The sequence below is a fragment of the Petromyzon marinus genome, unplaced genomic scaffold (genome assembly GCF_048934315.1).
Source record: "Petromyzon marinus isolate PM22_M1 ecotype Great Lakes invasive population unplaced genomic scaffold, UKy_Petmar_22M1.pri1.0 PM_Scaffold_165, whole genome shotgun sequence".
NCBI classification, from domain to species: domain Eukaryota; kingdom Metazoa; phylum Chordata; class Hyperoartia; order Petromyzontiformes; family Petromyzontidae; genus Petromyzon; species Petromyzon marinus.
This window is the reverse complement of record NW_027423130.1, coordinates 163,912-177,438: the sequence shown is the minus strand read 5'-3', so window position 1 is coordinate 177,438 and position 13,527 is coordinate 163,912.

Sequence of the window (13,527 nt, the reverse complement as noted above, 5' to 3'; positions counted from 1 at the left end):
TGGTCGTGTGGATTTTTCGCTGGATCCCCCAATTTTTCTCTCCACATTTAGAATCAACATCACGTGTTCAGAGTATTTAACTGCTATACATTTCCAAGTGATGATGATACATCACTAAGTTGAGCTATCATTTGTGGCCAGGTCGCTCATGACATTTGTATTCTATGCAACTCAGTGGGCTTTACCTAGTAAAATAAAAATTTGTTTTAGTTTTTTTCATATCGAGGGCATGTGTGTATATATCTTGAGCTTCTTTCCCACTGTAAGTAGCCAACCGTGCTAATCGGAGGTGTGGGAAACGAATCGCGTGATCGTGCAGCAATGAGGTGAGGCTGGGGAGAGAGGTGAGGGAGTTCCTCCTCCTTTCTCCTCACCTTGCTGAGCACCGCCGTTCCGAACACGGCGAGGAAGAGCAGTGTCAGGAGGATAAACCTGAGAACCCGAAGACCCCGAGTTGAGGACTCCTCCTCATCGATGTCTGGGCGAATGTTGAACCTGTCCCAGGATCTACGGTGGAAACAGACGTTCGGTCGAGTCACAGTGAATGTTGTGTTGCGAAATTGCTCTCCTTAATCAGCTGCTGCTGTTGCTGAATCTGCAGTAATGCATTAGATCTTTTGTTCACGTAACAACTTTTTTAATTGGTTGCGTTAGGTGGAGGAAGCTTTGCGACACGACATTTTACACATACGATCTGACCCGAAAATCGATTACGAAGCACGATAAGTGGTCGCAACAGTCTACACTTTGCTAGATTCAGTCGAATAACTTCAGAGCTTTAATCGACGATATTCGTTGCCAATAGGAAGAAGACGTTGACGAAGCAAATGGAGAGGAGGGCAAAAAAACAACCCTCTTATAATTGTGCAAAGGAGACTGGATCGGTGGACGCTGGGCATTGCACGAAGAGGCAAGGAGAGGAAGACCATGCGTGACCATTCTGGTCAGCGTGGACTGGGGAAGATGCCACTTTGTGACCGATGCTCACCCATGCCTGAGAGGAAATTGACATCTCCTGTCGCCGAGTCTGGAGCGATGGCAACCTCTGAGACATTGATCCCAGACGATGGTGACTCAAGCAGCTTGAGCGACGCATTCTGGGGCATTGCTTCGCTTTGCCAGAAACTGGTTGGCTATTAAAGCTAAACATAAGAGGGTCGGTTTTATTACGTAATTGTTTTTAAATATACATTTTAGTTTGTCGCCTACGATCGAATCACCCACCTGTTTGCTGGTGCTGCTGAAGTAACCAGGTTCACAGGGCAGTTGGCTGACCATGATTTGTCTCACGCACGCAGTAACTCCATTATATGTTTTGACGAAAACTTACCAGTGTCTTCAATGCCACCAATTGGGGGTGATACGGAATTTGCCAAAATGTTATTTGCGTGTTTGTCCATTGCCGTTTCATTTGAATCTCGCCCCTCATTCGAGGCTAATCGACGCAGACAATGAACATAATCGAGGGATGCTGCAGTGTTTGCGATTCTCCCGTTGCGGCAGCTGGCCTCTGTCCAACCAGCAGTTCAAGTCGATCGACTGATCGCATGTGGTGGGTTGAAGTGTGGGTACCCCCACCCATTCAATACGTCATTTAGGCCCGTCTCGAAGAGTGGGCCGCATACAACCCTAGCGGGGGCCCATAGGACTCCCCGTGGTGAAGGGAGGCGCTGCCACCAGCAACACCACGGTGGCGAGATGTTATCTCCCTCGCCTAGTATGTAGGAGGTCGTGTATTCGATCCCGACCCTGACGCCTATTGCATATTTGGAGTTTGCATGTCCTCTCTCGCTGTCTCCCCATGGCCATGTATTTTTTTGCGGGTCCTCCGAGTTTTCCCTCCACATTTGGAATAAAAATCACGCGTTTAGAGTATTTGGCTGCTATAAATTCCCACATGATGAGCCATTTGTTTGAGCTATCATTTGTGGCCAGGTCGCATGTGAAAATAGCTTTACAGCACAGTGGGCATTACTTGGGCGAGAACATTCCACAAAGCACCGTGAGAGATGACACCGACTTGAGGCAGTGTTCATCCAGCAGTGGATGAATCAATGCTGATGCTCACGATTATTGATGGCGGTTGTGGTGGTTGTGGGGGTGGTTGTGGTGTAGGGAGTGGTAGTGTGGTAGTTAGCACGCTAGCACGCTAACTACCACTCGTACAGACGATTATCTGTATCAGTCCTAGGCCTCCCCTAGGTCGACTCAACCTCAAATGAGTACATTTTTGTAAAAATCGCCACAAAGGAGATAAAAGCGGCCGAGCGTGGAGCTGGCCACCCACTCCCGAGTGTGCCATTCCAACCTTAATAGGTGCTCGATAACAGCATTTGGGCCAACAGTCTGTTAAAGCTATGAGGTGGATCTGTTTCTTTTGCGGTGGTTATGGTGTTAGTGTTGTTGGTACTGTGTTGTTGATAGTGGTGGTTGTTATGGTGCTGGTTTTGGTTGTGGTGATTGCGGTGGTGGTGAAACGTTAACTTACTTCTCGCATTGGGTTTGGGGCTCCACTTCTTCTGATTGTGCTTTCCTCTGCACGTCCCTGCGTTCGTCCGCACACGGGCAGTCGCATTTCCATTCAACAGCTCCCGCCTCTCCTTTCTCTGGTGGCTTTAAGGACTTCGGTGATGCTTGAGGCTTCGTCATCGCCCGTCTACGCGTTTGGGAGCTCAAATGCCGGTGGTGGTAGAGTCTCCCTCTCGGGTCTCCCTTCAATAATCATTAAACCCCTACCTGTCTGCGATGAGCTGTGGCGTGATTAATGGACATAACTCATCTGTAGAGCTCAACTGAGAGTCGTTGAGACAATCAGCCCAATAGTTTTATCTTTGAGATGCGATTGTGTTGATACGCTACACTCTTACAACGTGTATTATAATTGACACACGAACTAGCGATAATGATTATTATAAAATTGGCAAGATTAGACTCCAGTGGTGAGGAAAGAAAACATCTGACACTGAATGCAGATATTTCAACTGTCTACATACTTCTACAGAGGCATCAGCACTGAGCCCTCTAGGGAGCGGGGTACTAGTCTCAGATAGCGTGGTAGCACCACTGATTATATATATCGAAAGGGAGCGATGACCCCGGGTTCAGTTTGACACCCTAATTTGCAAGTGGTCAATGACATAGCTGAGGGAGGCAGAGACTTGCTGAGCCACGGGGCATACATTTACAATGAGGAAGCTGATATTCTCTGCGGCTTAACGTTCACAGTCGCGATTTCGTGAGTTAATGTTCAAAGCAGCGTAATTCCGTCATCATCATTTTTTGCCATGAACAACATCAATCACGTCATCATCATTAACATTGAGTCATCAAACATCAACAACAGCGCCATCGCCATCATTAATTGCATTACCACCATTGCCACCATCATCATAATCATGATGAACATTAGCATCATTCATCAACATCACCCACCAGCATCGTTACCAATAGATGATGGAATCCCGACGCCACGTTGGTTGTGGGAGCTGTTTCGACCATACTTGACCACCATGCTGGGTCAGTGTTCGCGACGAGTAGGGTGGAGGGGTGGGGAGGGGTGGGGATGGGTGGCGCAGTGGTTGGCGCATTTCGCTACGAACCCGAATACCCGAGTTCGATTCCCCGCTCACGGCCAACATCGGCGATGCCTATCTGAACCGGTCCTGGGCCTCCCCTAGGTCGACTTAGCCTCACATGAGTATCTGGTGCGGTGCGTAAAAACATCGCCACTAGGGAGACAAAGGAGGCTGGGTGTGGTGCTGCTCACCCACCCTCTCGTGTGCTGTTCTGGCCTTCATAGGTGCTCGATAACATCCCCTGCCCCACCAGTTTGTTCAGGCTATACGGGGTATCTGTTTGAAAGGGTGGGGAGCGGCGGTACAGCGGTTAGCCCGTTGTGCTACGAACCCGGCCACCCGAGTTCAATTCCTGCTCACGGCCAGCACCAGTGACGATCACCAGAACCGGTTCTGGACCTCAAATGAGTACCTGGTGTCGTGTGTAGCAAACATCGCCACGAGAGAGACAAATGCGGCCGGGCATTGTGATAGCTACCCACCTTCTCGTGTGCCGTGCAAGACTTCTCAGATGCTATTCTCTAACAGCAATTACCCCAACAGGTCTATTTAGGCTACACGGGGGACCTCTATCTTTAGAGGGGTGGGAGGAGGGGCGGCGGGAGGGTGGGGGAATTAGTTCTGAATCCTCTTGCCGTTTGATGTTCGCCGTGGTCGGGAATCTATGTGGGGGGCCGGGGTTCAGAAATAGAATAAGAAGTTGATTAGCCAAGTCAATAACACATTGAACTCTACAGCTCGTTACCAACGGTGACTCGGCCAGCAGACAAACACGCAGCAAGTGTTACAAATCAATAAGCAAACAAATCAAGAAGTAAACAACATATATACATCACTAACATCAAAACACCAGCAGTTTCCTAAAATAGTCTCATGGCACTTTGACACTTCCGTGTGATGCATGTTACCTGTCACGATGACGCCGTGAGCTCAGTGAATCCCCACATCCAAAAACGACCGAGAGATCAGGAAGTTGATTGTGTCGCCATGGTCATCATTGATAGCACGATCAAATATAGCTTTCATGTTGAATATGTTTGAACTCGAGGTGGTCGGGTTGAGCAGAGGTCAAGGTGTTGCACCGCTCAGATCCTGGGTTCGAATCGAAAGAGCCACTTGTGATGAAGCTGAGTTCTGAAGTGTAAGGACTCGAGAGTTTTAGCCTAGTCGCTAATGACTCTACGAAACAATCGGACCCATTAATAAACGTTCTTGGGTTAGATCGCGTAATTTATAAATGTGTCGTAACCATCTTACTCTGATGTTACATCCGGTCTGACCAATATAGCATCTGCCACATAAAAGAACATCAAAGAAATGTAAAATTATCTCAAACACAACTTTCGGCAGTGGCAGAACATGCTTGTCAACAAGGACACTCAATTGATTTTGATAACGTTGAAGTGTTGTGTAAAACTAATTATTACTGGCCAAAACTAATTAGAGAATCCATTGAAATTGAGATAAATACTTTAATCGCTATGACAGCTACAGGCTTAGTGCGGCCTGGAAGCGTATTGTTAAAAAAAATAGATTACAATTCCAATTCCTTATAGGGGAATGAAATACTAATTAATAACAATTGAATGATTACCAATCTATTATATAATTACAATACCCTCCGCCTCAAATCACTGCACCAGATTAGGTTATATGACGACGTCACCGTGCTGCTCTATTTAAGACCGGGAGTGGAGGGCTTCACTATTCTGGCAAATTGCCTGATGATGCTGGATGTAATTACCAGCGAAACGTCGTACTCAAAAATTGTAAATGATGTTGAATCACTCTTCAACACACCGGTGGGCTAAAGAAGAGAACTATTTGTCTTCTGTGAACGTGACACATTTTCTACTGTTTGGCCGTGTCGGGTGGTGGAGGGTTACGACACATTTATAAATAACGCGATCTCACCCAAAAACGTTTATTATGTTTATTATGAATAATATAGGTCACGAAAGCCTACGTGTTAAACGGACCCATTAAGTTTACTTCTCGAATTAATTTTTCAAAATTTCTGTTGTATAGGAATACAAAAAACCAACGTGGTTTTGATTATTTTACAAATGTTACTTTCTGTGGCAGGGGAAAATGAAAGAATTTCCCCCAAATGCGTTGACCTTTTGGCGTTCTCTGGTCTAACAATGGTGACACAATGCCATAAAGAAGGAGCTCTGCTGTAGGCAAATCAGTTTTAAAGACAATGCATATATTATCAAAGCAAGTTTCTTTTGCCACAAGTACGTGTGGTTAATGCACACCGCCTGTTTTTTTTTGCCAGAAAGGGTAAAACCGATTCGTATTGTTTCATCAGTGTCTTTAGTATTACTATGTTGGTAGTGGTGCGCAAGCACAAACAACAACAAACCAATCGGATTGGTCAATAACGCTTCCTTAAAATGAAACAGACAATAGCTGACGTTTTGGCCATATAAGTGGATGAGAGTTGCAGTCAGTAGTTTAAAATCATCCCACGGCATTGAGCAGGGTTTGTACGTGGTGACGTCATCACACCTCCCCCCCATCCCCCAACCATCCACCAATACACGATAATATGAAGACAAATGTTTTGCTGGTTAGCTGACTGCAGGAAGGGTGACGTCGACAGGACGCGCGGGCTGCTAGTTACATTATAAAGCAAAAAGTGTTTACGATTAATAGTCTTTACATAAAGCACTGAGTGATGGATTTCTGGCTTCAAATCTAATTTCAATCGTGAAAGGAAATCCACAAAAATCGTCTTGATCACGGAATTTGTATTATTCCCTTCAACACGAACACGACCGCGCGTTGGGCAGGGCATCAACACGCATTAATGACATCCACCCTTTTCTTCACCCCGAGCCCCCAGCCTGTCTCACACCTGTTTATAAACTCTCTCTTACTCTCCTCTCTCTTCCTGCCAATGTATTCTTTACATTTTAGCCCAAATAATGCATTGGTGGCATCCTTTAACATTTGCCACCAATTTCCAAAGGCGAAATGTTATCTCCCTCGCCTTGTATGCAGGAGTTCGTAGGTTCGATTCCGACTCGGATGCCTGTATATTTGGAGTTTACATGTCTCTCTCCTCTTGGTCAGGTAGATGGGGTTTCCCTACACATTTCTAAATGTGCGTTTAGAGTATTTGGCTGCTATAAATTTCAAAATGATAAGCCACTTCATGGGGCTATCATTTGCTGCCAGGTCGCTTCTGAAAAAAAACTATATAGCTGAGTGGTCTTTATCTGTAAAAATGAAGAAAAGTTTATTTAATGGTTTAAAATCCCCCATCCCATTGTCACGCCTTCTTGCCCGTACCTTTCTTGAACAATTTCTCTGAGCATGGTATTTCGCTCTTTACGTGACCTCCACGTTCAATCGCGGCTGAGTCCCGGCACGGCCCCGACCGCAGGATTAGAATGAGCGCAATGCACTTACTGATGATCGCCTGGGCTTCATGATCATTTCAAAAGCATTAGAGATGCTCTCAAGGAGTGTACGGACCAAACCTATGATATGGGATTGGCTAATGCTTTCGGTTCCTGAACATTTCAAGCAAGTTTTATCTTTGCCCTTGGTATCTAATGTAACTGTCTTAAATACAACAATATGTGCATTTTGATATGCAGTAAACTATGTATTAACTTAAAATGAGTAAACGCTCTGTATAGCATTTAACAATACAAATATATTTTAAGTGTGGTATTGAGGTGTTCATTCACTGTTGGTAGCGTTGGCTGTGACCATTCTGTGGGTCGTGATTGATACGAGTTCACCACAGCCAGTTCGCTGATCTTGATGGTGATAGTTCAGGAAAGCGGGGATGTCCAGCACTTGAATGGTGTCTCTGATGTCTTCTGTAACAAAGGATGCCAGTCAGCGTTTCGGGGTTTGTGGCTCACTGTCACAAGGCAGTATCCACGAATCTTCCAGCAGGAGCCTTGACTTCTCAAGTGCACCATCATGCAGCGCCAGGACATGATGTCTTCTGTCCTCAAAACATTCACAAGATAGTCGCATTTGATGCTTCACAATCCGTCCACGTTGAGCTGCACGATTCACGGCGATGGACTAATCGGAAGGCTGCCGTGTCCTTCAGGGGTGGTCCATTTGCTTTGCTGCCATCGGTTTATTCGCCAGGGAAGACCCTATAAAGGTGTGTGAAGGTAACACGTGTTGCATCTTCTCTAATCACATGTGTAATCAGATAGTGCCATCTACTTGTTAGTAAAGGGAAGCACGGGTACAGGCACCACTATAAACATTATCCAATCCCAAAAGGGAGAGGTATTTGGGCCAAAGGTGAAGGGTGGGGCTGGCCGAGAAACTCCGAGAACCGGCTAGAAAGTTACACGAGAGAGCGTGGCCGGGGGCGGAGATTAGCCGCGCCTGCAGTAATATAAGCGGAGGCGGACTCGTGGTCGGTGTGTGGAGTCTTGGGTCCGGACTGCGTCGCTGCTCGCCGTCATCTCTCTCCGTCGTCCGGCCACGCGGAGCTCCACCGCCCTCACCAACACGCCATCGGTCAGCGGCGAGGCCGGGAGTGGACGGACGGGACCCGCCGGGAGATCACCCGTGTGTGTCGTCTGTGAGGCGTTAATATCTACGTGTGTACTCGGGAGAAGAGAAGATAACGTTGGCCTGTGTTGTGCCCATGTGTGAAATAAAGAAGAGTACCCTCTAAACGACGTGTCGCAGAAGTCGCTCATTACACATGGAAGGATGTCGGACATACTACCATTGCTGTTGCTTCACATGAAGCTGTGTACTGCGGAACACACATAAAGGTGGCCTCTTAACATAGTTGGCAGTTTTGATTTAAAGCTTTCGTGACTGCAGTAATTCATATTCTTAGTTCTTTCGGTAAAGTCACGTTGAAGGGAAACAACAAAATAATAATAAAAAAAATGTTTTATTGTTTTATATATATTTTATTATTTTGTTGTTTCCCTCCAACGTGACTTTACCGAAAGAACTAAGAATATATAGTTGGCAGTGTTTGTGTGACTCGAAATCTCATCTAAGTGGTTCTCGCTTGATCAACCGTAGAAAAATGAAACTACTCCCAATCTGGAAATTAAAACGTTATGATTTTGGGCTATGTGATATTCTAAACGCAAACCTGCCTTACCAGGTTAAAGCACACTATAAATAAAATAGAGATCAATTACTTTGTTGTCTTGGCTATGATCATTCTGGCATTAAACTGCTTCAGATAGCACGCATTCATTATAACTGGACCAAATCACCGTAAACAGTAATAGGTATTCTGTAGACCAGGGCCCGATATATTTACGTATTAATGTATTAGCACATTACTTTTAATCACATTTGTATCTCTGTATTGTCAAAAACAAACAACAAAGCACAATCTGTAAAATATTACATTTCAGATTTTTAGGACCACGACGTAAAAAAATACATGATTGCAGAAAACATCGAAATGATACAATTTCAAATCAAGATTGATACAATTTGTAAGATAATTTACAGATTTGTAGAGGTGGATGTAGAACAGCGCTGCTCTATGAACCCGATAATCTCAGAACTATTTTGGTTACGGCCAACATCACTGTTTTGAGCCAGCTGGCCAGGATTGGAAAGAAAAAAAATCCTAGCCCACTTAACACCCAGGAAACTGAAAAGCCGCACAGACCAAGATTTCGTGATGTAACATTGACATTAACATTTAAGACTCACAGTAAAACAACAAGCAACATTAAAATATTGATTAAATTCATAATAATAAAACATTCTTAAAATATCACAAATGCTCCTCAAACTATTCAGGATACTTATTCCAGTGCCCAGCCAGGCTGCTTTTGGTATTTAATTTAAAACACCGCAAGCACCAACTTAAAAGCTGTGAGTTGAACGCCAATGTTTCTAGACAACTATGTTTATTTTACCATGCAAGGTCCACTCAGCCGTATTGTTCCCTTTCAGAAGCGACCTGGCCATATAGCTCAACGAAGTGGCTTATCACGAAAATTGATGGCAGCCAAATACTTTATTACCTTTCAGATGATGAATGTTTTGATCAAATAAAACCTGGTATATAAACAGGGTGGTGTTCCCTTAAATCATTCATCCCCAACTCCGATTAGCACGGTTTATTACGTAACACACATACATACAAATTTATCAACCCGCACTGACGAGGGTGATCATGTACGGTTAAACAAACCCCACGATCGACAAGCCATGGAAAGACATTCATCCAGCAATAGATTAAACGAGAGCTGTCAATGATTATATATGTAAACAAAAATCGTATGGAAATTTAAAAGTAACTTCAGCATATATAGTCATCAGGGGTAGAGACTCCGCAGATAACATAAGGACCCTCGTCAATGCGGTTGATGTCACCTGTTGTACATTTTGGGTCTTGAAATATAAAAATTATAACGAAAAAATGAAACTAAAAAACGTGTAATTATCCAACGACGTATGTAATTATGCAAATAACTTTATGCTAATTAGGCAGGTGTAATTGTGTTAAGTTATGCAAGTGTATGTAAGTATGCTAATGTATGCAATTATGATAATTAGGCCCTGCCTCGTTGTATAGGGTTGTATTATCAATCGGGATAATACACTGAATTGTATGAAGTTATGCAAGTGTGATGTAAGTATGCTGATTAAGCTCGGCTTCGTTGTCTAGGGTTGTCTTATCAATCAGGATAATACAATGATTCTCACTTTAACTTTTACTGATTGTGTTTTAGTGTTTATGTCAGGTCTCAAGATTCAGATCTCACCGCAGGATACACTTCTTATAATTAAGATTATTATGCATGAACTTCGGACGGCACCACTCAGACTCTTCTGTGTCTCTAAACACAACACTCTAATATGCGAACTCTTATGCTAGGTATGTCAACACAGTACTCCTGGAGATGTCCTCCTCATTGATCCGTACATTTAACCCTCAATGATTACGTTTGTTAAACTGGGTAACAGAACAATCGGTTAATTCCTCAGAGTAAAGCGAGCATACACGGCGATGGGAAAAAAGTCCTTAAAAATTAATGTTACAATATTCATACAAACAGCTTGTCTAGCGAATGCTTATCAATTGGCTAAGGCTTCAATAAATTCGCGGGCAAGATTTTGTGATTTTACCACAATAGTCTCCCTCTTGATTTGAAGCTTTCGTGACTGCAGGAATCCTACTCTTTGGTTCTTTTGGTAAAGTTACGTAGTTAGAAATAAAATAAAACAAATCACGACGTTTCGATCGCAACACAAGCGGGCGTCATCAGGCAAAGGAGTCAACCTCTAAAGGCAAACTGTTTATAAAGGTTTGGGGATGGGTGTAGCCCAAGTGTATCAACAGCATCAGGAGCATGGGCGGTGCACGAGTGCCAATGCAGCAACAATTCCAATGCAGCAACAATGCCAATGCAGCAACAATGCCAATGCAGCAAAAATGCCAATGCAGCAAAAATGCCCATGCAGCAACAATGCCAATGTAGCAACAATGCCAATGTAGCAACAATGCCAATGCAGTGGGCGAGAGAGCTGCTGTGGCAAGAGGTTATATAGGAAAGAAAGAGGGGGAGGAGCAAGGGGGGAGAGAGAAATAGGGGGGGATGGGGATGGTGGGGGCTGCGTGAACGCTAGGGAGAGAGAGGACGTGAAGCTGAGAGGGGGGGGGGAGTGGGCGGGGCTGGACGTGGGAGGCTGGGAACGCTAGGGTTGCGGGGGGAAATTAACTCGGAAAAATAGACTCGTACCCGGCAGATATTATGGAACAACCATAAACTGTTGAGGTTTTACCTGGTTAATAACATCCTTCCAATGATTGCTCAATTTGTATCCATCTTCTCGGTTAAAGTTATGTCTATGTTTATATATCTGAATGGCTTCATGAATAAACCTTTGATAGTTATCCCGAAGGTTTGCAGAGTACCTTGGTCTCGGAAAAAACAATAGCATGCGAGCTCACAGCGTTATAACAATGGTCAGTCACGGCAGAGGTATTGGTTCTGCCTTGTGCTCTCAAACACGGTCCGAGACATGTCGTTTCGTTTTCCCAATGTAACTGCTCCTGCAGGTACAACTCAGTTTGTAGACTCCAGGATATTGCATCTCAGGAATGACATCCTTCACAGATGGGATTAGATCACGGATTTTGCGTACTGTATTGAATCGGACCTGGATCTTGTGTTTGTTTAGGATTTTGGAAATCTTTTTGGTAACACCTGCTATGTATGGTAACGTGATGGTTTTGATCGGCTTCTCAGGGGGTTGTTTTTCCATGGTTGGAGAACTTTGGAGTAATCTTATTCTAGTTCCGATATGTGCGTTATGTATGCGTTGGTGTATTGTCTCCTTGCTCAACTCTTTGTGTTAAGTAGACGCCAAGGAAGGGCGTTTCTTGTAGCAAAAATTAGTTGGTTCCCTGCTGAGCGATGAGTCGTGTGTGTGTGTGGGCGTGTCATACACACGGCGCCCTCGCTCTCTCTTGGCGATGCTGCAGGCCTGTCTTCTGCTGGATGAGCTGAGTCGGCATGACGCTTTTCTTTGAAGGTGCCCGATTGCGCTCGCAGCTCGGCTACTGCTGCTGGTCCTATGCGGTGCTCGCTTAGTCGATGCTTGGCGCTTTTCCGCCCTTTCTCCAGGTTGATTGCTTGTCGTTACTCGTCACTCTTTCTCTCTTGCTGCAGCTGCTAGTGGGAGCTGGCATTCAATGTAGAATAAAACTTTCAGCGATACTTTGTCTGTCAGCGCCGAACTCGTAATCGGTGACACATCGCTACTCTGCAAGCCTCGCCATCCTGTGTCGATTGTGGGGCCCACCCCCGGAGCTTGCCGCAGCAAGACTCAATTTCCGTTGACTTCGGAGACTCGTGGCTTCTGCCGATGCAGCTCCCTATCGGGGGAAGATTCCCGGAGCCTGCCACTTGCAGGACTGAATTGTGTGTGTTGTGTCCCTGCTTATATCTAAAATTCTCACCCCTTGGCTTGCCTTCTCACAAATGACCGGAATTCCTTTGATTTCACTCTCAGCTTGTGGGAGCAGTTGTTTGTCCGGTGTACGTTGTGTGTGTGTGTGTGTTCTGATTTATTAAGCAATCTGTTAAGTCTCATCAAGGCCTGGTTCCTGTCCCCCTCCTCAAGCCATCTCGCCAACTGTGGAAACAGATGCTTTCAATTGTGCCTAAGTGTGTTTTTCTAGTTTTCCAACTTCTGCAATGATTAATCTGGAAGAGGGAGGGGTTCCTTTTGCCCGGTTGCGTTCTCCCCCCCTCTTCCGTCGCCGTTGGAGGTGTTACATTTTCTTGTCTCTCACAAAGAGGGGCGCCGTCTCTTGAAGTGTGACTTCCCGTTACCATGTTTTCTGTTCACTCTTGTGGGTTGTGAGTTGAGAGAAAAATAAACATGATTTTCCACCCCTTATCTTAGTGTGTATCCCTTTTTGCGGTGTTGACTCTTTAAGTGACTCAAGGCATATTTTGAGCAGTGTTTACAGTACGCCTGGTTTAGAATTTCTTCGTGGTGTTTGATATCTCAAGGGGAGGCGCCCTCCCTGCATGTGTGATTTATTGCTACCACGTCCTTCTGGAAGACAAAGGCGGATGGGAGGCTCTGATTCTATGGAACACATATTATCTTGGTCGTGTGTTATTGACCTGTTTCGCATTGTATTTCTTCTGGATGACCCTCTGTCTAATACTTTGTAATTATTAATTGGTTTATGTTTAACCAATATTTGTGATCTACCATAGTTGTTACGTCAGGTATTCTGATGGTTTTATTAAGCTTTGTTCTTTGTCCATGTCACCAGGGATCTGTGCTTCTTATTCTCGAGTTATATTTTAATATCCTGAGGTTGGAGATATAACTAAGTTTTTACTTAAGCTTTCGTGATTGCCAGAACTCATATTCCTTGGTTCTTTAGGTAAAGTCACATAGATAGAAAGATACAATAAAAACAATATATGGTGAATAAGATTAAAATAAG